The sequence below is a fragment of the Mus musculus genome, chromosome 9 (assembly GCF_000001635.26).
Source record: "Mus musculus strain C57BL/6J chromosome 9, GRCm38.p6 C57BL/6J".
In the NCBI taxonomy this organism is placed as follows: domain Eukaryota; kingdom Metazoa; phylum Chordata; class Mammalia; order Rodentia; family Muridae; genus Mus; species Mus musculus.
The window spans coordinates 35,571,362-35,594,896 of NC_000075.6; the positions used below are offsets into that span (position 1 = coordinate 35,571,362).

At 40.1% G+C, this 23,535-nt stretch overlaps 2 pseudogenes; both read right to left on the reverse strand.

The window, feature by feature from the left end:
• Positions 2,276-3,304, reverse strand: Gm6762 (predicted pseudogene 6762; annotated as a pseudogene).
• On the reverse strand, positions 17,317-18,086 carry Gm10105 (predicted pseudogene 10105; annotated as a pseudogene).

A 23,535-nucleotide genomic window follows, 5' to 3' on the forward strand; every position in this document is an offset into this window, starting at 1 on the left:
GACATTCAGCTTCATTTCTATACCTCAAAGTTAGGAGCTTGCCATGTAGCCCAGGCTGGCCTTGATGTAGGCAGATGGCAGACTCAGATTTGAGAAACAGAACAAAGGTAGGCAGTAGAGATGAGCTTAAGAGGTAGGTCATGTAGGCCAATGGGAGCAAATCTGACTTTAGCCAAAGAACTATGGAACTGGGTATCTGAAGCAGAATTGGGGCATGCTATGAAATACTCAGGTTTATTCTTGAAATTATTTTCTTTCCTTGAGAATAATGGATTAGAGGAATGCACAATTTTATGTAAAATCTGAATGAGACATAATTGCATATTCGAGGCATAGGTTGTGGTACGTAGGCTAGGATGGTAATGGCCAGGATATTAAGAAGGGGAAAGACAGATATATTTTGTGTCTATGACCAGAACACATATTTTATAAGGCTGAGGTGTGAGAGATCAAGTGTGGTTTCTTAGTTCATAGATTTCTGGCTGGTGCAGCTGAATGTTCTTTTCTCGAACAGGAGATACTGGAAAAAGACTTTTTTGGGTGAGGTAGAGTTAAGCTTTGAGCACATTGTATTTGAGGTGTGTGTTAGCATTCTGTTGCTGTGACTTAATAGAGACACTGAAATGGAGGACAGATTTATTGTGGTTCCAAGTTTGAGCTCATGCTCATTTAGGGCTACTGTTCTTAGGTGATGGTTGGGCAGAATATCACGGTGGGTAGAAGTAGAGGGAGCAGAACACAGCTGCTCATCTTGTGGTAGCTGGGAAGCAGAGAGACAGAGAGGCAGATAACATGCTGATCTTTTGCTGTTCTGTGGAACTAGCCTCCGCATGAATTCCCCAACTCCTGAGAGTTGTCTTTCAGTCAGTAGAACCCATCCTTATGAAAGAGGTCTCATACACTTTTTAAAAGAGTGTTGATACCATACTTGTTATAAACCCTTCCTCCTAGACCTTTATCCTAAGCGTTGTTTCTCAGTCAATAGAACTCATTCCTCCCTGGGACTAAACCACCAGTCAAAGAAAACACATGGAAGGACTCTAGCTGCAAATGTAGCAGAGGATGGCCTAGTCGGTCATCAATGGGAGGAGAGGCCCTTGGTCCTGTGAAGGTTCTATGCCCCAATATAGGGGAATACCAGGGCCAGGAAGGGGGAGTGGGTGGGTTGGGGAGCAGGGGGAGGGGCAAGGGGATAGAAGATTTTCAGAGGGGAACTAGGAAAGGGGATAACATTTGAAATGTAAAGAAAATATCTAATAAAAAAAATAAATAAAATAAACTTCATTCCTTTGGAAGGTGCTCTGCAAAACACATTTGCAAGGGAGTTTCAGCCTTAAGATTTGTTGTGATAATCATGAGGAAGCTTGTTTCTAAAGTTTTACCATATTTAAATATCTCAAAATTAAACAGCTCAGGATCAGACTCTGAATGTTTGAAATAGCCTAAGTCCCTTCTTACTTCGCACGAATCTTTTTCCTGTAAGCCGTGACGCTTGCTGGGATCCTTACAACCCAGACAGTCTACAGTACCTTTCAGCATTGTTTCCCAGTGTCCCCTTGTGCGAACCTTCTTCTTAGCCCGTTTTACTTGTTCACTGTTCCCAAAGCTCTTGGAGTTCTGTGGAGACTTCCTATCTAGATGCCTTCTTGTCTCCTTCTACCACATCTTGTGCCTCTTTAACTCTTAGTTCCAGTCCTTTTTTTTTTTTTCTTCCTTCCACCAAGCCCCTTTAACTGCCCTCAAGTTGCTGAAATCTGACCCACTTTGAAATTCCTCAGCTATTGAGCACCTAGAATACAAAGTACAGGGGTGTCTGAATTTTCTCTTTCTCTGGGCTACACTGGATGAAGAACAATCTCAGACCTCTCATTACATATGCAAACACTGATGCTCTTGTATGAGCTGATGAGAAAAAAAGTTGGCATGTAATTTTCATAATATTCCTCGCCACAGATGAACATTTACATCTGAGTTATGTGACTCCAGCTTGGAGACTCATTTAAAATCAAAGAGCAGGCTTTGACTTTGTGATCGTCAATAAAGAAAAATTAATGTATCCAAGAAATAAAACTCCACTGATTTTAAAGACTTTTAAAATTATTATATAAGTAAAATAGTATAACATAAAACTAGTGGGATGTTGGACATTGTATTGAGAAATGTTTGCATCCACATTCACTTTAATGGGAGCGCGTCAGATCTCTGTATTCTCAAGTTGCACACTGGAGATTTTGTTGCTAGTTTTACTTTTTGTGTGCTTTACTTTTTTTTTTTTTGATTTTCATAAGTTTAATTTGGATAAAAACAGAAGTTTGAGGCTGATTGGGGAACAGCGGGGCTCTGATCAAACAAACGCAGTAACATTCTCAGACTCCTATCCTTCCCTGGCCTGACCCCTTCCTGTCTGTGATGTCCAGCCTCCAGAAAGACTGGATAGCTACACTGACTGGGGCTATTGGTTGTTAACTAGGGAGGGGACAAAGTGGACCATCATGTGACCTCACTTCCAACACAGGCATGGCCCCTTTTTGTTGGTTGGTTGCGAGCACTGTCTTTATCACGACCCAGAATCAAGACCAGCTTTCTCTGTGTCTCTGGACCCTGGAGTCAGTGATGCTGGTATTGGGGGCTGTGTCCTGGGAGGTGAGTGGATGTGCCTGTATCATTCAACGCCACTAACGTTCCCTAACAACAGAGGCAGCGTCTTAGAGTTGGAGCCAAGAATTGGCCCCTCCAGCCTGGGAAGCATTAGATGAAGTACTCTTCCTTCTCTCTGCCCTTGGCTGAGTCAGTCTCCATCTGGAGGATGGCGCTGGGCTCCCCTTCTGCAGGCTCATAGGTGATGTAGCTGCCTTTGTTCTTGTACAGATAAAAGAAGATTAAGGTCACCACCGAGAGCAGGGTAAAGAACAGTATGGTGATAACTGCAATGAGCACTGTGCTGTCCTCTTCAGCTTGTGGGGAGAGGGTCTCAGGGGCCTGAAAAACCGGCGTGGTCATCAACTCTTCAGGAGAAGGTGTGGACGGTAGGTTGTTCATCGTTGCTGAGGGCAGACTATCTCACAGGGTCAGATCTGGTCTCCAAGGTCTAGGAGCCCTGCCGAGTCGTCCGCTGGGTCTGCCCCGCTCCCCGGTAACCCCGCGCGCCCCGGTCCAGCACCCTGGCCGTCGAGTGTCCCCGCAGCAGCGCGGTACCCGAGCAGGTCCGGTCTGAGTGCGGGCTCCGGCTCCGGCGCAGCGCGCTCACCTTTCCAGTCCGAGGGGCGGGCGCGCATCTTTTTGAACTCGCCAGGGTGGGAGCGGCTTCATTCTTGAACACAGTTGTGCTTCATTCTTGAACACAGTTGCTTTCAAATGCAGGCGCTCCCAACAAGTGATTCCAGGAACGTGGAAGGATTATGAAGCCAGAATGTCTGTCTCTGCGTCAGGACAGTTCACACAGTAACACGGTTTTTCTTTAAGTTAATTGCCAGGTTGAAGATCTGTGAATTCTTTTTGAAAATGGGCAGACAGGAAATATATTTATTTGTGTTGACTGAAAATGTGGTTGCAGATATATCAAAATATTGTTTATTTTTCTAGGAATCTTGAAATCCAGTCTCACATTCTTTTATCAAAATGAAAAATACACTCCATACTTTTTACCGTTTCAGGGACTATGTTAAATGGCCTTAACAAAAATGCATAAAATTGTGTCTTAATTTGAACTTATACTTTCAGTTTTATTTGCAATACTATTATAATTTGAAAAAATTGTGTTGATATGTTGGTTTTGCCTTGAAGACCAATGCTTTATTTTAAATTTTACCTATATATCTACCTATCTATTTATTTGTTTTTGTTTATTTTTCGAGGTAGAGTTTCTGTGCATAGCCTTGGCTGGCCTGGAATTCCCTCTGTAAACCAGGCTGGCCTGGAATTACCTCTGTAAACCAAGCTGGCCTTGAATTTATAGAGATCAGTGTGCTTCTGCCTCCCAAGTGCTGGGATTAAAGGTGTGTACCACTGCCACCCAGCTAAGACTAATATTTTAAAGGAATGGTTAAAGTCACTAGCAAAGTTAAATTTGTAAGCCAGTTCTAGTACAAGTTTTGTTTGTGACACACACACACAAAGAGTTGACATATCACAAATCATAAAATGTTTTTAACCTGTGATCTAAGTTTAGCCATCTTACTTTTGAAAAGTAGATGATGTTGTTATAGTGATCATCAATAGTTGGAAAGACTTCCTGGATCTGTGATGATTTAACCCATTGGCTTTATGAAATTCACGGTATTGTTGAATTGGCAATTTGTGTAGAATTAACCACTTTTGATGATTTTATGTATAATTTGTATTGTTATGCTATGCAGTGATACTTCAGTAAGTATAAATCTTGGGTAGCAGTTGTATAACCTGTTAATTTTGTGAATTTCTTTCTTTTATCTTCTGTCATTGGAGCACCATTGTTAACTATATCCCAGACATGTTGATATTGGACAAAAGAAGTCATTTAAAAATATTTCTTATGATTTGTATAAATTTATTGATTTAGTTGTATCTTTTATTGTTACTTATTTTATTTTTTAATTATTTGTGCATGTGGCTGCAGATGTCCACAGGGGCCAGGAGAAGGAATTAGATAACCTGGAGCAGAGTTACAAGTGACTGTGTGCTGCTCAACATGGTTGCCAGGAACAGGACTCAGGTTCTCAAAAGAGTAGTATGTGCTCTTAATCTTACAGCCATCTTTCTATCCTCTAGTTGTGTCTTTAAAATTTTTTTAATTTAATTTTTTACTTATTCACTTTACATCCTGCCCACTGCCCCCTTCCTGGTCACCACCTCCCGCAATCCTTCCACCATCTCCCTTCCCCTTCTCCTCTGAGTGGTGAAGGTCCCTCTGGGTTTCTCCCCATTTTGGCACTTCAAGTCTCTGTGAGGCCAGGTGCTTCCTCTCCCACTGAGGCCAGACAAGGCATCCAGCTAGAAGAACATATCCCAGGTACAGGGAACAGCTTTTTGGATAGCCCCCAATCCAGTTGTTTGGGACCCACATGAAAACTAAGCTGCACATCTGCTACATATGAGCAGGAAGGCCTAGGTCCAGCCCATGTATGTTCTTTGGTTGGTGGTTCAAACTCTGAGAGCTCCAAGGATCGAGGTTAGTTGACTCTGTTGGTCTTCCTGCAGAGTTCCTATCCCCTTTGGGGCCCACAATCCTTCCTCCTATTCTTTCATAAGAGTCCCCAAGCTCCATCCATTGTTTGGCTCTGGGTGTCTGTATCTGTCTGAGTCAGCTGCTGGGTGGAGCCTCTTAGAGGACAACATACTTCTGTCTGCAAGCATAACAAAATACCATTAAGAAAGTCAGACTGGTGCTTGCTGGTGGGATGGGTCTCAAGTTGGGCTGGTTATTGGTTAGCCATTCCCTCAGTCCCTGCTCAATCCCCTGTATCTGCATTTCTTGTAGACAGGAAACATTTTGAGTTGAAAGTTTTGTGGGTGGAGTTTCTGCCTGGGGACAGAAGGAGACCTCTTCAGGTTCCATATTCCCAATGTTTTGAGTTACAGCTAAGGTCATCTCCAATGATTCTTGGGTGCCCCCTTTTCTCAGGACTCTGTCTCATCCTGGAGATGCCCACTGCTTCACCACTCCTGTCAATTACATATTTCTGTTCATTTTCATGGCCATCTAGCCATCTTTCCTGTCTTTCTCCACACCTGATCCTGAACCCACCATTTCCTTTCCTCTCCCTCCCTCCCTCATTCCCTCCCTCCCTCCCTCCCTCCCTCCCTCCCTCATTCCCTCCCTCTCTCCCTCCCAGTTCTCTCTCTCCATCTGCTTCTTATGACTATTTTATTCCCCCTTCTAAGTGAGATTCAAGCAGATTTGATTGGGCCTTCCTTCCTTCCTTTTTAGCTTCTTTGGATTTGTGGAGTGTAGCATGGCACCTGTATTTTATGGCTAATATCTACTTATTAGTGAGTACATACTGCACATGCCTTTCTGGGACTGAGTTATCTCGCTGTGATGGTTTGTCTATGCTTGGGCCAGGGAGTGGCACTATTAGGTGGTGTGGCTTTGTTGGAGTAGGTGTGTCACTGTGGCCATGGATTTTAATACCCTAGTCCTAGGTGCCCGGAAGTCAGTCTTCTCTTAGAGGCCTGCAGATGAAGATGTAGACCTCTCAGCTACTCCTGTATCATGCCTGCCTGGATGCTGCCATACTTCCACCCTGATACTGGACTGAATCTCTGAACCTGTAAACTAGCCCCTGTTGTGGATAGCCCTGGGGCTAATTATATTTGATGTTAATTCTGTTCTCCTGTGAGTGGTTTCGAACAAGGAATGAGCCAGCACTCAGGTGATTTCCTGTAAACCTGCTTCCCACCTTAATTTGTGAAATAAAGGAGAGCTGATGATTGGGCAGGTAAAAGGGAAGGAGGAGTGGAAGGTAGGGAGAGAGAAGAAGGAGAAAATGGAAGAGGGAGAGGACACAGAGGAGGAGGAGGAAGAAGAAAAGCAGAGCAGAAGCACATGGCCTGGTGAAACGGCAAGTTCTAAGAGGTCTCATAGATGGAGAAGATGGTAGAGTAGCGGTAGATCTAGGTGCACAGCATGTATTCATATTAATTGTGTTGTGTTTTCATTGCTGGGGCACATCTGTGTGGAGATTTACCACAACAAGCCCCAATTAAATGTTGTCCTTAAAGGAGTTGCCTTGGTCATGGTGTCTGTTCACAGCAGTAAAACCCTAACTAAGACACTCAGGATGATATTCTCAAGTTCCTTCCATTTGCCTTTAAAAATTCATGATGTCTTTGTTTTTAATAGCTGAATAGTATTCCATTGTGTAGATGGACCACCTTTTCTCTATCCATTCGTCAGATTAGGGGCATCTAGGTTATTTCCAGTTTCTGGCTATTATGAATTAAGCTGCTATGAACATAGTTGAGCAAATGTCTTTGTGGGATATTGGAACATCTTATGGATATATGCCCAAGAAAGGTATAGCTGGTTCTTGAGGTAGAACTATTCCCAGTTTTCTGAGAAACCACCAAATTGATTTCCAAAGTGGTTGTACAAGTTTGTACTTCCACCAGCAATGAAAAAGGTTCCCCTTGCTCCACATCCTCGCCAGCATGTGCTATCACTTGAGTTTTTGATCTTAGCCATTCTAATGGATGTAAGATAGAACCTCAGAGTTGTTTGATTTAGTCCCTGATGACTAAGGACTTTGAGCATATTTTAAAAAGTGATTCCCGGCCATTCAAGAGTCCTCTGTTAGAATTCAGTTTAGCTCTGTACCTCACTTTTAATTGGGATATTTGTGTTGTTGTGTCTAACTTCTTGAGTTCTTTGTGAAATTTGGATATTAGACCTCTGTCAGATGTAGGGTTGGTGAAGATCCTTTTTCAATCTGTAGGCTGCCAGTTTGTCCTAGTGACAGTGTCCTTTGCTTTACAGAAGATTTGCAGCTTCATGAGGTCCCATTGATTAATTGTTGATCTTAGAGCCTGTGCCATTGATGTTCTGTTCAGGAAATTGTCTCTTGTACCAATGCATTCAAAGCTATTTCCCACTTTCTCTTCTATGAGATTTAGTGTATCTAGTTTTATGTTGAGGTCCTTGACCCACTTGGACTTGAGTTTTGTGCAGAGTGATAAATATGGATCTGTTTTCATTATTCTACATGTAGACATCCAGTTAGGCCATCACCATTTATTGAAGATGCTTTTTTTCCCCCATTGTATGGTTTTGGCTTATTTATTAAAAATCAAGTGTCCATAGGTGTGTGGGTTTATTTCTGTGTCTTTGATTCAATTCCACTGATTAACATGTCTCTTTCTGTACCAATACCATGCAGTTTTTACCACTATTGCTCTGCAGTAGAGCTTGAGGTCAGGGATAGTAATTCCTCCCAAAGGATCGTTCAGGATCATTTTTGTTATCCTGAGTTTTTTTTTATTTTTCCATATGAAGTTCAAGGTGTATAAAAAATTGTATTGGAATTTTGATGGGGATTTCATTGAATTTGTAGATTGCTTTTGGTCAGATGACCATTTTCACTCTGTTAATCCTACCTATCCATGAGCGTGGGAGACCTTTCCATTTTCTGAGGTCTTCTTTAATTTCTTTCTTCAGGGGCTTGAAGTTCTTGTCATACAGATCTTTAGCTTACTTGGTTATACCAAGATAATTTATATTATTCATGGCTACTGAAAAGGGTGTTGTTTCCCTAATTTCTTTCTTATCCTCTTTATCATTTGTATAAAGGAGGGATACTGATTTCCTTGAGTTAATTTTGTATCCAGTCACTTTGCTGAAGGTGTTTATCAGCTGTAGGATTCTCTGGTAGAATTTTTGGGGTTGCTTATGTATACTATCATATCATCCACAAATAGTGATACTTTGACTTCTTCCTTTGCAATATGTATTCCCTTGATCTTCTTTAGTTGTCTTAGTTCACTGGCTATAACTTCAAGTACTGTAGTGAATAGCTATATATATATATATGTGTGTGTGTGTGTGTGTGTGTGTGTGTGTGTGTGTGTGTGTGTGTGTTTTCTGTTAAGGAAATTTTCCCCTGTGCCCATATGTTCGAGGCTCTTTCCCCACTTTCTCTTCTATAAGGTTCAGTATATCTGGTTTTAAGTGAAGGTCCTTGATCCACGTGGACTTGAGCTTTGTACAAGGAGATAAGAATGGGTCGATTTGCTGCCTTCTACATGCTAACTGCCAGTTGAGCCAGCACCATTTGTTGAAAATGCTGTCTTTTTTCCACTGGATGGCTTTAGCTCCTTTGTCAAAGATCAAGTGACCATAGGTGTGTGGGTTCATTTCTGGGTCTTCAATTCTATTCCATTGATCTACCTGCCTGTCACTCTTCCAATACCATGCAGTTTTTATCACAGTTGCTCTGTAGTCCAGCTTGAGGTCAGGCATGGTGATTCCCCCAGAAGTTCTTTTATTGTTGAAAATAGTTTTCGCTATCCTAGGCTTTTTGTTATTCCAGATGAATTGGGAAATTGCTCTTTCTATGTTTATGAAGAATTGAGTTAAAATTTTGATGGGGATTACATTGAATAGGTAGATAGCTTTTGGCAAGATGGCTATTTTTACTATATTAATCCTGTCAATTCATGAGCATGGGAGATCTTTTCATCTTCTGAGATCTTCGATTTCATTCTTCAGAGACTTGAAGTTCTTATCATACAGACCTTTCACTTGCTTAGTTTGATTCACACCAAGATATTTTATATTATCTGTGATTATTGTGAAGGATGTTATTTCCCTAATTTCTTTCTCAGCCTGTTTATCCTTTGTGTAGAGAAAGGCCACTGATTTGTTTGAATTAATTTTATATCCAGATACTTTGCTGAAGTTGTTTATCAAGTTTAGGAGTTCTCTGGTGGAATTTTTGAGGTCACTTAAGTATACTATCATGTCATCTGCAAATAGTGATATTTTTACTTCTTCCTTTTCAATTTGTATCCCTTTGATCTTCTTTTGTTATCTAATTGCTCTAGCAAGGGCTTCAAGCACTATATTTAATAGGTGGGAGAGAGTGGGCAGCCTTGTCTAGTCCCTGATTTTAGTGGGATTGCTTCAAGCGTCTCTCCATTTAGTTTGATCTTGGCTACTAGTTAGCTATACATTGCTTTTACTATGTTTAGGTATAGGCCTTGAATTCCTGATCATTCCAAGACTTTTATCATGAATGGGTTTTGGATTTTGTCAAATGCTTTCTTAGCATCTAATGAGATGATCATGTGGTTTTTGTCTTTTAGTTTGTTTATATAGTGGATTATGTTGATGGATTTCTGTATATTAAACCATCCCTGCATCACTGGGATGAAGCCTACTTGGTCATGATGGATGATCATTTTGATGCGTTCTTGGATTAGGTTTGTGAGAATTTTATTGAGTGTTTTGCATCGATATTCATAAGGAAATTTGCTCCGAAGTTCTCTTTCTTTGTTGGGTCTTTGTGTGGTTTAGGTGTCAGCATAATTGTGGCATCATAGAAAGAATTGTGTAGAGTAACTTTTGTTTCTATTTCGTGGAATAGTTTGAGGAGCATTGGTATTAGGTCTTCTTTGAAGGTCTGATAGAACTCTGCACTAAACTCATCTGGTCCTGGACTTTTTTTGGTTGGGAGACTATTAATGACAGTTTCTATTTCCTTAGCAGGTATGGGAATGTTTAGATCATTAACCTGATCCTGATTTAGCTTTGGTACCTGGTATCTGTTTAGAAAATTGTCCATTTCATCCAGGTTTTCCAGTTTAGTTGAGTAAAGGCTTTTGTAGTAGGATCTGATGATTTTTTGGGTATTCTCAGTTTTTGTCATTATGTCTCCCTTTTTATTTCTGTTTTTGTTAATTAGCATGCTGTCTCTGGGCCCTCTAGCTAGTCTGGCTAAGGGTTTATCTATTTTGTTGATTTTCTCAAAGAACCAGCTCCTGGTTTGGTTGATTCCTTATGTTTTATTTTATTTTATTTTATTTTATTGTTGTTGTTGTTGTTGTTTTGGATTTTGGGTTTTTTGAGACAGGGTTTCTCTGTATAGCCCTGTCTGTCCTGGAACTCACTTTGTAGACCAGGTTGGCCTTGAACTCAGAAATCTACCTGCCTCTGCCTCCTGAGTGCTGGGATTAAAGGCATGTGCCACCATGCCCAGCCCACTTGGTTGATTTAATCCTGATTTTTATTATTTCCTGCCATCTACTCCTCTTGGGTGAATTTGCTTCTTTTTGTTCTAGAGCTTTCAGGTGTGCTGTCAAGACACTAGTGTATGCTGTATCTAGTTTCTTTCTGCAGGCACTCAGAACTATGAGTTTTCCTTTCACCACTGCTTTCATTGTGGCCCATAAGTTTGGGTATGTTGTGCCTTCATTTTCATTAAACTCTAGAAATTCATTAATTTCTTTCTTTATTTCTTCCTTGACCAAGTTATCATTGAGTAGAGTATTGTTCAGCTTCCACATGTATATGGGCTTTCTATTATTCATGTTGTTATTGAAGATCAGTCTTAGTCTGTGGTGGTTTTCTGATAGGATGCATGGGATTATTTCAACCTTCTTGTATCTGTTGAGGCCTGTATTGTGACATGGTCAGTTTTGGAAAAGGTACCATGAAGTGCTGGGAAGAAGGTATATCCTTTTGTTATAGGATAAAATGTTCTATAGATATCTGTTAAATCCATTTGGTTCTTAACTTCTGTTAGTTTCACCGTGTCCCTGTTTAGTTTTTGTTTCTAGGAGCTGTTCATTGATAAGAGTGGGGTCCTCCCACTTGTGTTGGAACAGATGTTTTGTTCCACTTACCAGTGATCCTAAGATCCTGGGCATGCCAGGGCACCTGTGGAGTGGAGAGTCCTCTGGGGACTGTGGGACTGTCTGCCGAGTTCACACCAATGGTGGCCTGGCCAGGGTTTTGGCGTTGGTCAAAGGCTTTTTCAACATCTAATGAGATGATCATGGGGTTTTTTTCTTTGAGTTTGTTTATATAGTAGATTACATTGATGGATTTCTGTCTATTGAACCATACTTGCATACTTGGGATAAAACCTACTTGATCATGATGGATGATGTTTTTGATGCATTCCTGGATTCGTTTTGCAAGTATTTTATTGAGAATTTATGAATCAATGTTCATAGGAGAAATCAGTCTGAAGTTTTCTTTCTTTGTTGGGTCTTTGTGTGGTTTAGTTTTCAGGGTGACTGTGGCCTCATAGAATGAATATGGCAACGTTCCTTCTGTTTGTATTTTGTGGACTAGTTTGAGGAATTAGCTCTTCTTTAATGTCTGGTAGAATTCTGCATTAAAACCATCTCTCCCTGGTTGAGTGACTTTTAATGACTGCTTCTACTTCTTTAGGGGCTATAGGGCTGTTTAAATAGTTTACCTGACCTTGATTTAATTTTGGTAATTGAAACTTTCTGGAAAACCATCCATTTCTTTAAGATTTTTCAATTTTGTGGCATATAGGCCTTTGAAGTAAGACTTAATGACTCTTTGAATTTCCTCAGTATCTGTTGTGGTGTCTCCCTTTTCATTACTGATTTTGTTTATTTGCATACTGTTTCTCTGTCTCTTGGTTAGTTTGGGTAAGGGTTTATCTATTTTGTTGGTTTTTCTCAAAGAACCAGCTCTTGGTTTTGTTGATTCTTTGTATTGTTTTCTTTGTTTCTAACTGATTTATTTCAGCCCTGATTTTGATTATTTCCTGCCTTCTACTCTGCTTAGGTATGTGCTTTCTCCTCCTCCTTCTTTTCCTCCTCCTACTTTTCCTCTTCCTCTTCTTCTTCCTCTTCCTCCTCCTCCTTTTTCAGATTTCAGGTGTGCTTTAAGTTGCTAGTAATTTAGACTTTCTAAATTCTTTATGAAGGCACTTAGTGCTATGACCTTCCTTTTAACACTGCTTTCACTGTGTCCCATAAATTTGTATATGTTGTGCCTTCATTGTTGTTGAATTCTAGAAACTCTTTAATTTCTTCCCTGGCCCAGAGGTCATTGAGTAGAGAGTTGCTCAATTTCCATGAGTATGTGGGTTTTCCAATGTTTCTGTTGTTGTTGAAGTCCAGCTTTAATCCATAGTAGTCTAATAAGACACAGGTGGTTATTTCTATTTTGTAAAACTATCTGTTGAGGCTTGCTTTGTGACTGACTATATGGTCAATTTTGGAGAAGGATCCATGAGGTGCTGAGAAGAAGGTATATTTCTTTGTGTTTGGGTGAAATATTCTGTTAGTACTGTTTGATTCATAATATCTGTTAGTTTCATTGTTTTTCTGTTTAATTTTTGTCTGGATGACTTGTCAGTTGGTGAGAGGGCAATATTGAAGTCTCCCACTATTAGTGTGTGGGGTTCAATGTGGGATTTAAGCTTTAGCAATGTTTCTTTTACAAATGTGGGTGTCCTTGTGTTTGTGTTCAGAACTGAGATATCATCTTGGTAGATTTTTTTCTTTGATGGGTATGAAGTGTTCTTCCCTGTCTCTTTTGGTTAATTTTGATTGAAAGTCTATTTTATTTGACATTAGAATGGCTACTTCAGCTTTATTCATGGGTCTATTTGCTTGGAAAACTTTTTTCTAGCCCTTTACTCTGAGGTAATGTCTATCTTTATGTTTGAGGTATGTTTCTTGTATACAGCAGAATGATCCATTATGTTAGTCTTTTTCTTTTTATTGGGGAATTGAGTTCATTAATGTTGAGATATATTAATTACCAGTGATTGTTATTTCATGTTATTTTTATGTTGGTGGTGATGTTGGTTTGTGTGTGTGTGCTTTCCTTTTTTTTTTTTTTTTTTTTTTTTTTTTGCTGGCACGGAATTACTTATTTCCTGTGTTTTCTTGGATGTAGTTATCCTCCTTGGGTTGAAGTTTTCCTTCTAGTATTTTTGTAGGGATGGATTTGTGGATATATTTTGTTTGAATTTAGACTTGTTTTGAAATGCCCTGTTTTCTCCATCTATGGTGATTGCGAGTTTTTCTGGGAATAGTAGTTTAGGTTGGTGCCTGTGGTTTTTTAGAGGTTGCAAGATATCTGTCCAGGCCCTTCTAGATTTTAGACTCTCTGTTATGAAATTGGGCATATTTCTTATAGGTCTGCCTTTGTATTTTACCTGGCTCTTTTCCCTTGCTGCTTTTAACATTCTTTCTTTGTTCTATAGAATTTGTGTTTGATTATTATGTGGTGGGAGGATTTCCTTTTTTGGTCCAGTCTAATTGTTGTTCTATAAGTTTCTTGTATGTTTATAGGCATCTCTTTCTTTAAGTTGGGAAAGTTTTCTTTTATGATTTTGTTGAGAATATTTTCTGGGCCTTGGAGCTGGGACTCTTCACCTTCTTCCATTCCTAGTATTCTTAGGTTAGGTCTTCTCATAGTATGGCAGATTTCCTGGATATTTTGTGTCAGGAATTTTTTAGAATTAACATTTTCTTTAACTGATGTATCAAATTCTTCTATTGTATCTTCTACATATGAGATTATTTTTTCCATCTCCTTTATTTTGTTGGTGATGCTTGCATCTGTTGTTTCTGTTCTCTTCCCTAGGTCTTCCATCTCCAGGATTTCCTCAGTTTGTGTTTTCTTTATTGCTTCTATTTCTACTTTCAGGTCTTGCATAGTTTTACTTATTTTCTTCACCTGTCTAATTGTATTTTCTGGTATGCCTTTAAGGGATTTATTTGTTTCCTTTTTAAAGACCTCTATCTGTTTGATTGTACTTTTCTGTATTTTTAAAAGGGATTTATTCATTTTCCCTTTAAAGGCCTCTGCCATCTTAATACGGTTGGGTTTAAGATCATCTTCTTGTGTTTTGGTTGTATTAGGATATCCAGGGCTTGCTGTAGTGGGGTAGCTTTGCTTTGGATGTGTTATATAGCCCTGGCTTTTGTTGATTGTGTTTGTTTATGGGCCTTTAGTCATCTGGATGGTTTTTGTCTCTGGATGTTCTTGTTGTAGTAGGTATTTGGGGGGAGGTGAGCCTCGATGGTCCTTGTGTGGCAGGCCTTTGATGGGTATCCTTGGGTTGCATGGTTCTGGGCCTGCAGGTCTGTATGGTCTAGGTGCCTCAGGTCTGATAAAGGTGGGCAGAGAGGTGGTAGGAGAATGGAGGTCCCACTGGGTTAGCAGGGTAGCTTGGCTTGGCTCAGAGGGCTCACAGAACAGGGAAGATGGGTGGGGGAAGGGAAGCTAACCTGTATGGTTTAGTAGTCTCAGGTCTGATTGAAGGTAGGGGGAAAGGTGGCAGGAGAATAGAATAGCAGGCTGCTCAGGGTCTAGTTGTATCTCTTAATGGTACTGAAAAAGTCTTTTGTATTTTTGTATTGTTTTTCAAATTCTAAGTTGACAGTTAATCATCAGTGATGCTATAAAAATGGAAAGTAAGCAGCATTTATAGCTACAGTGTCATCTACTACCAGAGCATAAATGGCAAATTTTGTTTGATAGATTTTTTTTTTTTATCTTCTTCAATTCACCCAGCCAGTGTCTGATGAAACAAACTGCTTTTTATGAATATTACTTATTTTTAACTAGGCACATTGTCTTAATCTGAGTTCTATTCCTGTGAAGAGACACCATAACTAAGGGAACTCTTATAAAGAAAAGCATTAATTTGGGATGACTTATAGTTTCATAGATTTAGTTCATGATTTTCATGTTGGGAAGCATGGCAACATACAGGTCCTGGAGGCAAAGCAAAGAGTTCTACATCTTGATCCACAGGCAGCAAGGAGAAACTGTGTTACTGCCTCCACTTCCTCCAAAAAGGCCATACCTATGCAAATAAGGCCATACCTCCTAGTAGTGTCACTCCCTATGGTCCAAGCAGTCAAAAACATGAGTCTGTGGGGGCCATACCTATTCAACATCATATATACATTATATCTTTTTATGCTGTTCATAAGTTGCTTAATAAACTCACCATCAGTATAATCTTCTTGTTGTTAAAAATGCTACTATGTAATGAGTGTTTATAATCTGAATTGAGTAACCGACTTGGTCTAATTAGAATCTGACTTGTAACTTTTAAAAAGCTTATTGTTGGTGAGAACACAAGTTTACTTTTCTGTCCTGCTACTTTGTCTTCACGACACAGCCTTTGATACGCCAAACCTGTCAACATGTTATTGCATACTGCACATTTTCAAATGACAGTCTTTGAAAGCATGAACAGATTTCCTCCACACTAAGCAGAATGCCTTGTAATCTGCCTCCGAAGATTGCAGTCACTTGCCACTTTTTGTTGAATGATATTTCTTCATCTATAATTTTCCTTTGTATGAGTTCTGTTTTTTTTTACACAAGTATATATATGGAGAATACAAATGAAATGATATGATTTTTAAAATAGAAGTTCACTCAGATAAATGTGCGTTACATAATATAGTTTGCAGTGGAATTTACATTTGGTGGTTTGAAATCATGTTATAGGGCTGTAGATGTGGGTCAGTGGTTAAGAGTACTGCTCTTGAGGAAGAGTACATGGGCTTGGTTCCCACCACCCACCCTGGCCATCTCACAGCCATATTTAATGTCAGTTCTAGGAGATCCGACACCCTTTTCTGGACTCAGGCATATTCATTCACAGGTGCATAAACTCATGTGCACACATATACATAAAATTAAAAACAAATCGTTTTGAAAATGAATTATGTTTAGAAAATGAATCTAAGTCAATTAGAAAATTCATGGTTCACAAAAATCCATGTATTGTTGTAGACATGCTTTTTTTTGGTTACTTTATTGGATTTTTATACCTACTACACTTCCAATCTGTACTCCACTCTAATCCTTTTCAACCCTACAACACTAGGTAGGAGAAAAAGATTAGAGGGGAAAGCAAGTTTAGACCTCTTTAAAGAGACTACTTCCTGCTGATTATTGGCATTGAATTCCTTGGGGCAAGTCTAATCTTTGTAGTCAGGATATCTCCAATTTGTTCTTATCTCTTTGATCATGGCCACTTGACAAACCACAGTGACAGGGACCACCAGCAGCAAAGGGAGCAGCAGCAGAGGAAGCAGCAGCCTCCGCAGAGTGTGCCTGGCCCCTTTTGTGGTTCTGGCATTTACACCCTCTCAAAATTTCCCAGAATTTCAAATGTCACACAATCACAGAAACTATCTGAAGCTGGCAGAACCATATCCCTGCTAGAGCACCAGGCAAATCATAATCACTTGCTGTGAAGCAGCCTCTTATTCCATACCTAGGATATAACTGGGATTTTACTTTATTTTTTAACTGTAACCAGCTTTATTAAAGGTACTTTGCATAAACAATCATGGTTTTTCAGGCAGGACATGGCCAGACAATCAACAATATACAAGAACTTCCAAATTCCCTTTTTGTATAGACTACCAGAATCAGAAAGCCACTATAAAACCCAATGAAGTCTTTCTTCATCCAATGCTTTGAAAAGGGGGAAGTAGCTTAGAGTGAGAGTTGACATTTCACATTAAGGATGTTGTTTAACAACTTTTCAAAAGCTGACCCTGACTTTCAGGAAATGAATGTGGCAGAATTATCAATCTGAAGATCTACAATCTTTTTTTTTTTTTTTTTTTTTGAGACAGGGTTTCTCTGTGTAGCTCTGGCTGTCCTGGAACTCTGTAGTCCAGGCTGGCCTCGAACTCAGAAATTCACCTGTCTCCACCTCCCAAGTGCTGGTATTTAAGCTGTGCACCACCATGCCTGGCTGATCTACAATCTTTTATAAAAGGAACCAGTGCTCTTCTGAGAACACTTGATGAAGTCACTGCAAAGTCCACATCACCCAATAGACTGGAAAACCAATTTTGGAGGCCAGGTTCCAACAGGTCTCTGGTTTTTAGGGAATTAAGTCTATGTTGATAGTACAGGGGGGAAGAGGATATAAAACTGAATTTATAGTTTTTCCAGACCACAAGACATTGTTGTGCCTTGGTGGCCACCTAGGTCAAGACCAGAATATCTCTCCTGGGAGCCAACAGGAGCCTTTCAAAATTATCAGGGAAAGAGTTTTTCTGTCCTCAATCCAGCTTGGGAGAGATTTTGTTACTGACACATGATCCTTCCCCCACCCAGTAATGAAGTGTTCTGTGTGCTAACAATATAGCTTAAAAAAAAAAAACAAGTAAAACAAAATTCTGCATTTTTATAAAACTTGATAAAAAGTAGTATTTCAAACTGTACTGTCACCAGAAGTACACAGTTATCAAAAATGCACACGCGTTACTTGGCATCTCCAGCACCTTCAGCTTTCTGTGCCTGGCTTGTTTTGGCATCTCCATTTTTTGCAGGATTATTTGAATCCTTCCCAGTGTCGGCTTTCTCCTTCCTCCCCTTGGGTACCTTCTCTCCCTTCTTTGTAGGGACCTTTTTAGGTTTGGGCCCTGGCTTTGGAGGAGCAGGTTTAGCAGACAACCTTGAAGATCTTCTCTGTGGCTTGTCCTTCACCTTGATTTTGTCTCCTTTAGCATCCCCTTTAGCCTTTCTTTTGGGCATGGTGGCAGCAGAGGACGTCGGCACTGAACACGGGTATACAGTGGCGTGCGGGTTTGGTCCGTGCCGGGGTTGTCCTTGCTGCTTTTTCACACTGCTCCATAACTGGGATTTTAAAGAAACCAAAATTCTCACTAACATTATGTTAACTGAGTAAGAACATCATCATACATTTCCTAAAGGCACAGAACAAAATTTACATGCTTAACATTCAGTGAGCCAAAAATTTGTACTGAATCTACTGATAGTATGGATTTACTGATACTTTGATTAGTGGGATGTATTTGAAGTAACTGAATATATTTCTCAATGAACTGATATTTTATCTTATAACCAAAATCTTTTGGTTTTACAATGTATGTAGTAAATATATATATTTATATATATTTAAAGTAAGTAAAGGACCCTTCTAACTCATCACTTACATATGATGGTTACATACCTGTTAATTTGAAGAAAAATAAGAATCCTATTTTGTGTATGCTCCATTCTATTTCCAGAGGAACTTGACTGATACAGCTTGTCCACAGACAGGCACTATTTCTTGGAATGTGCTACAGAGAACACTCTGTTTGGGAGGCATATGACCAGCTCAGGCAACAAACCCCTTGTGATGGTTTATATATGCTTGTCCCAGGGAGTGACACTTATTAGAAGGTGTGACCCTGTTGGAGTAGGTGTGGCTTTGTTGAAATAGGTGTGTCACTGTGGGCGTGGGCTTTAAGACCCTCCTCCTAGCTGTATGGAAGTCAGTGTTCTCCTAGCAGCCTTCAGATGAAGATGTAGAACTCTCAGCTCTTCCTGAACCATGCCTACCTGGATGCTATTATGTTCCTACCTTGCTGATAATGGACTGAACCTCTAAGAGTTGTCTTGGTCATGGTGTCTGTTCAAAAGCGGTAAAACCCTAAGACATCCCTCTTTGTCCTCTAGCCTTCCTGAAAGAGGATATGGGTTATGCATGAAGCAGAACAGTTTAAAGAGAGACCATTAATACCCTATGAGACATGACAAAGGGATTGTGTCTTTTTTTAAATTGGTATTTATTTCTTTTACATTTCCAATGCTGTCCCAAAAGTCCCCCACACGCTTCCCCACCCACTCCCCCACCCACCCACTCCTACTTCTTGGCCCTGTCATTCCCCTGTACTGAGGCATATAAAGTTTGCACGACCAATGGGCCTCTCTTTCTACCAATGGCCGACTAGGCCATCTTCTGATTCATATGCAGCTAGAGACACTAGCTCTGCGAGTGGGGGGGTGTTCTGGTTAGTCCATATTGTTGTTCCACCTATAGGGTTGCAGATCCTTGGGTACTTTCTCTAGCTCCTCCATTGGCGGGGGGGGGGGCTGTGATCCATCCAATAGCTGACTGTGAGCAACCACTTCTGTGTTTGCTAGACCCCAGCATAGTCTCACAAGAGACAGCTATATCTGGGTCCTTTCAGCAAAATCTTGCTTGTGTATGCAATGGTGTCAGCGGTTGGAAGCTGATTATGGGATGAATCCCCGGATATGGCAGTCTCTAGATGGTCCATCCTTTCGTCTCAGCTCCAAACTTTGTCTCTGAAACTCCTTCCATGGGTGTTTTGTTCCCAATTCTAAGAAGGGGTAAAGTGTCTACACTTTGGTCTTCGTTCTTCTTAAGTTTCATGCGTTTAGCAAATTGTATCTTATATCTTGGGTATTCTAAGTTTCTGGGCTAATATCCACTTATCAGTGAGTACATATTGTGTGAGTTCCTTTGTGATTGGGTTATCTCACTCAGGATGATGCCCTCCAGGTCCATCCATTTGCCTAGGAATTTCATAAATTCATTTTTTAATAGCTGAGTAGTACTCCATTGTGTAAATGTACCACATTTTCTGTATCCCAGTTCTTCACAAACTATTCCACAAAATAGAAACAGAAGGTACTCTACTCAACTCATTCTATGAAGCCACAATTACTCTGATACCTAAACCACAAAAAGACCCAACAAAGATAGAGAACTTCAGACCAATTTCCCTTATGAATATTGATGCAAAAATCCTCAATAAAGTTCTTGCTAACCGAATCCAAGAACACATCAAAACAATCATCCATCCTGACCAAGTAGGTTTCATCCCAGGGATGCAGGGATGGTTCAATATACGGAAATCCATCAACATAATCCAGTATATAAACAAACTCAAAGACAAAAACCACATGATCATCTCGTTAGATGTGGAGAAAGCATTTGACAAAATCCAACACCCATTCATGATAAAAGTCTTGGAAAGATCAGGAATTCAAGGCCCATACCTAAACATGATAAAAGCAATCTACAGCAAACAGTAGCCAACATCAAAGTAAATGGTGAGAAGCTGGAAGCAATCCCACTAAAATCAGGAACTAGACAAGGCTGCCCACTTTCTCCCTATCTATTCAACATTGTACTTGAAGTCCTAGCCAGAGCAATTCGACAACAAAAGGAGATCAAGGAGATACAAATTGGAAAGGAAGAAGTCAAAATATCACTTTTTGCAGATGATATGATAGTATATATAAGTGACCCTAAAAATTCCTCCAGGGATTGTGTCTTCTTAAGGACATAAAAGCAAGTTAGATTTCTTAGTAAATGGAATGTAGTGGTAGACAAAAAGGGGTCACAACACCACACATCCTTGAGTGCCATCGAGGTTCAGATAACTTCTTTAGGCCGCTGATTTCAAACAAAGTGGGGGGGGGGTAGGGAATACAGTATTTAATTTGTGTGAAAAGCCTGTAGTGAGTATTATTTCTAGTGAATATGGGGACCTTGACAAACATGGCAGAATAATAAGGAGATCTTGACGAACATCAGCGTCATAAGAACCATGATGTCCAGTGTCATGAGCCAGTCATCTGCACAGTAAATCCGTGCAAGGGGGCAGAGAATAGAGAAGTTCAAAACTTGTCTCTTTAAAACAACACTAATTCTCTTTTCTCACTGTCTAAAAGGCTCCCCCCTTGTGGCTACAGAGGAAAATATTCTTAGCATAGCCTAACTCAGGAGGTGGTAGGGGAAAAGCCATTTCTCCGATACCCTAACTCACACTGGCTGCCCGAGTGGTTCTGGTTTTCAGAGTAAAACCTGTTTTGGCCGTTTGCACATAACCTTTACCTCTCTCTGTAGATTGTGTACGCTTGTCTCTACTTACAAACATCTTGTCTCTATTTCCCTACTGAGTCTTGGATGTCACAATCAGCCGTCAAAAGGTATCAGAACAGGGCTGAGGGGTGCAGCAAAGTGCTTAGTGTTAGAAAAGGTGCCTAACTTGTGACAGGCCCTTGGTATGACCCCATGGCTGATAGAGAGGAATGGGGAGGGAGGGAGGGAGAGAGGGAGGGAGAGAGGGAGACAGAGAGAGAGAGACAGACAGAGAGAGACAGAGAGACAGAGAGAGATAGATAGAGACAGAGACAGACACGGGGGAGGGCAAGAGAGAGGGAGGAGGAGAGAGAGAGGTTAATTAGATTATTACTTTCATCTCTAGCACAATGTTCAGCAAGGCAGCCTCCAGGTCTAGGAGATGTGTCTTCTTTTTAAGTATTTTAAGGATATTTGTTGTTACATTAAAGGTCCACCCAGTTAACCACCTCTGCAAAAACACTGTCCCCTACCCCCAAATAAACTACCTTTTTGCAAGATACAGTAACAAATTTATCTCAACTCACTCTACCATATCCTCTCCTGTTTTTGAAGTTTCTGCCAGGAAGACTTGTAGTGAGCAGAGTCTCCAGGAGATGGCTCTGTGCGTCTGCACAGTAAGAGGATGAAAAACCAGGGAGACTAACAATGAAGGTTCTGTAAACTTGGTGGCTCAAGACGATTTTATGTTAATGATTTATTATTTTCAAACCCAGCAATGACTGTGTTTCTTCATAGTGTATCATTTCACACTGTCTCCCTTCCTTGTGATTCCATTGTAACCACCCAGGAGATCTCCCCTCCAAGGCAGCTGAGTAGCAATTTTAATCCTATGTGCAGTGGTAACTCTGCCTTTGCTACCCATCAGGAAACATCCACAGGTAGTTGTTTTATGCCTTCGTTCCTTCTCTGTGATTATCTCTCTAGAAATCTAACAGGTTTACAAATCTTAAAAATTCCCCAAATCCAGCTTTATTGATTTAGCTATAATTTGCTACCTCGTTTAAAATTAATTTATCATTCTACTTTCTTTTTTTGTACTTCTCTTTCTCTCTGTATACAAGTATGTGCATGCATATATGTACATACATACATACATACATACATACTTACATACATACATATATGCATAAAAAGTACATGGAGTCAGAGTTTGATTCTGGTTTTCCACCTTAGCTTTTGAGACAGGGTCTCTCACTGAATCTCAGGTTCCCTCATTCAGCTGGAATAGCTGGCCAGAGGGCTCCCAGGATCTCGCTGATTCCACTAGAGCCCTGGGGTTACAGACAATGCACCATGATGCTCAGTGCCAGAGAACACCCCAGTTGGGTATGGGGGTCCCTGGACTGAGGGTCCTTGAAACTAGTTAAGGATTCAGCGGTGACAAACAGAAACAAACACAGAGGCAGTTTGAATCTGAGTGTATTTTGCAGCTCTCAAGTAGGGGACTTTATACATTAAAAAACCAAACATTACATCCCTTAGAAACTATAACCAATGAAACAATCACAAATACCAACAAAAATCATTTGGCACAGTAAAGCACAAAAATTATCCAAGCATTACAACTCTGAAACTATGTTTTCAGTGAATCACAAACAGAACGGGTAATATCATCATAATATAACAACTCTAAAAGGATGTATTCAGTGGGGGCTGTTGTCCAAGGCTAGTGGCATTATTTCCAGGAGCAGGTTAATAAATCTTTAACGGTCAGTGCTCTTAACTGCTGAACTAACTCTCTAGCTCCATGGTCAATTACTATTTAACATCTAATGCCTGATTTTTTTTTTTTTTTTTGTAAATCTTCAATATGTAAACTTAAACTACTTTATTTTTTTCTAATTAAGGCTTTCTTTACCATATACCAAAACCCACCTCTGATGACATACATGTAGTCATATGAAATTTTATTGTTGGGAAAATTTTTATCTATCATAAAAGTTTTGTAAATGATTTAAAAAGTAAAGCGTTGGTTTCCCTGGGGATAAGGTCATTTTAGTGACCCCCATCTCTAGGGATGGTTTCTTACACATTATTCTCACTTAAAATCTTGGCCTAGGCTACCAGGAACATGTAAATAAGAAAAGGAATAAGAGAAAACAACACAGATAGATTGCTGTGAGAACTATGGCTCAATATTTTTTCTCTGGCGAAGAGTTCCACAACCGGTTCCAGGAGGCCTCCCCCTTTTGAGGTCAATCGCCTCAGTCTGTGGAACTTGTCACACAGATCCTACTGGAGGTGGTGTGGCAGCTCAGCTTTTACATGGGTTCTAGGGAATTGAACCAAGTTTCTCATGTTTATGAACAGATACATTACCTACAGAGCCATGTCTCCAGCTCTACCTGTATTCTTTGCTAATTTTCCTTTTCTGCTTTTTCCCCCACATTTAATT